Source organism: Mandrillus leucophaeus, unplaced genomic scaffold (genome assembly GCF_000951045.1).
Source record: "Mandrillus leucophaeus isolate KB7577 unplaced genomic scaffold, Mleu.le_1.0 Scaffold489, whole genome shotgun sequence".
Classification (NCBI taxonomy): domain Eukaryota; kingdom Metazoa; phylum Chordata; class Mammalia; order Primates; family Cercopithecidae; genus Mandrillus; species Mandrillus leucophaeus.
This window is the reverse complement of record NW_012105242.1, coordinates 385,026-387,100: the sequence shown is the minus strand read 5'-3', so window position 1 is coordinate 387,100 and position 2,075 is coordinate 385,026.

The window sequence follows — 2,075 nt, the reverse complement described above, 5'->3', positions numbered from 1 at the left end:
GTGTCTGCAGGGAACCGGATCACACAGCAGAAAGCAACACATCCACAGAGCTCGTACGAAATTCTGAGGCCCAGCAGATAAGCATTAATGAAATGTTTAGTGTCTTTTCCAGCTTGTGTGCAAATTTTAAGTCAAATTTATGGCCCAGGGAGAGTTGTATTTTTAATCTGCTCCGTGTAACTTTGTAGTATATTGGAGCCTGTTGTGTAATCAATACGCACTTTTAAAAAAACGTGTCTAGGAGCATATTTTTATTATGTTAGCTGTTTATGACGATCTACCAAGGCACCCTTGCCTGGGAGTTTGGCAGAGCCTGGGGCTTTGGGGATGCTTTTGGGGGAAGGGGGTATTTGTGTAGCCGAGTGACGATGAAAGCTTCTGATTTGATGAGAAGTCACCCGGTCCTGTGTCCACTGTTCAAATGATTCACGTGTGATTTCACTGCAGCCCCAGATAACCCTTGAGGGAGGATCCTGTGCTGATTCCATTTTACAGATGAGGAAACTGGACAGCAGATGGGCTGACGTTCCTCCCAAGGTTGCACAGCTCTTAAGATCAAACTCGCCCTTGACCCCAGCTGCATGCACATCGACAGCTCCAAAGCCCAGACTTTGTACCAGCTTTTGGCACAGTCACAATTGATAAATTATCCCCAAACAGGCTCCTAAGCTCTAGAAAGATAAGCTAAGCCAGTGAGAATAAACCTTGTAATATTTGTTCTAGCACCTACATTAATTTTGTGTCATATTTGTGGTTCTAGAGAGTTATAGTGTTAATGTGTACATGTATATTTTTATACAAGGGACCCTTGACACAATGTTTTATAAGACTTGGAGTATAATTTCGTTACTTTTAAATATTTACAGAGGTTGAAAGTTGTAACTTTCCTTTTATGGCGTAGTGTGGGATACTATGGTCCTGTCTGTAATGTGTTTAACACTCCGTCCTCAGCTAAGAAGACACCAAGGACAGTCTTTGGGGGATGAGCAGCTCTCTTGAGGCCCTGGGGAGGAGGGAGGAGGGAGGAGCTCTGGCCAGAAATGAACCCCAGTGGGTGGGCGGGCAGAGCTGCCTCAAGAGCTGTGAGGAGACCCTTCCCTGTGACCCAGGACCTCAGAGGAAACTCCTGGGAAGAGGCAGGACTGGGCTGGGCCTGGAAGGGCAGGTAGGGCCTCAGGAAGGAGCAGCTGGGGGCGGGGCTTCCCCAGGGAAACCACGTGACGTCATCCACTGGGAAGGTTGCTATCTGAATTTCCTTCCCTCTGAAGATGCTGTGGTTGATGTCCTCAAGCTCTAAGTCACTCAGGTCTCATGATGTTGTTTCCTCCATAAATCCTCCCCAGACACTGGGAGCAGAGAAACGAGGGCAAAGCACAAATCCATAGAGGTCTGACGATGCTCATTCTGGGAGAGAGAGTCTAGGTAAATGCCTTGTTCGAATTCACAGGTGTCTGCGGGGCAGTGAAGGGGGGCACTGGCTCTGTGGTGGGCACCATTTGAAACTCCTCCCAGGGAGCTGTGTCGTGTCACTGGACACAAGAATCCCACCATCAGGAAAGGATCCTAGGGTGGGTGTGTTCATGCACACAGGTGCATGAGTGTGTACAGGTGGGACAGGGCTCCGAATGTACGTGTGTGTTAAATGCACACTGTGCATTCATTGATTATTTTATTTAGCCAGACACCACTGAACATTTACTATGCGGCTGGGATTGTGTTCGACCCTTGAGATTCAGTAGTTAAAACGGAAGACGAAAGGCAGTACTGTACACTAATCACCAAGAATGATCATTGTATGATGAGGTTTGTGTGATGAACATAAAATGTGCTGCTTTAGGGATCCATGGGGGAAGCAGGAGCACACACTGTAGATGGGAGGGGTGAGGAGGTGTCCCTGGAAAGGTGACACTGCAGGACACATATCAACCAAGACACCCCCGACATCTGCCTTCAGCTCAGTTCCCTCCTTGAAGCTCTGGGTTCTGAGTGACAGCCACTAGCTTGACATCTCCATTGAGATTTATTCTGCCCCAGGTCCACGTGGCCCAAGGGAAGCTCTTGTTTTTCTTGCACCA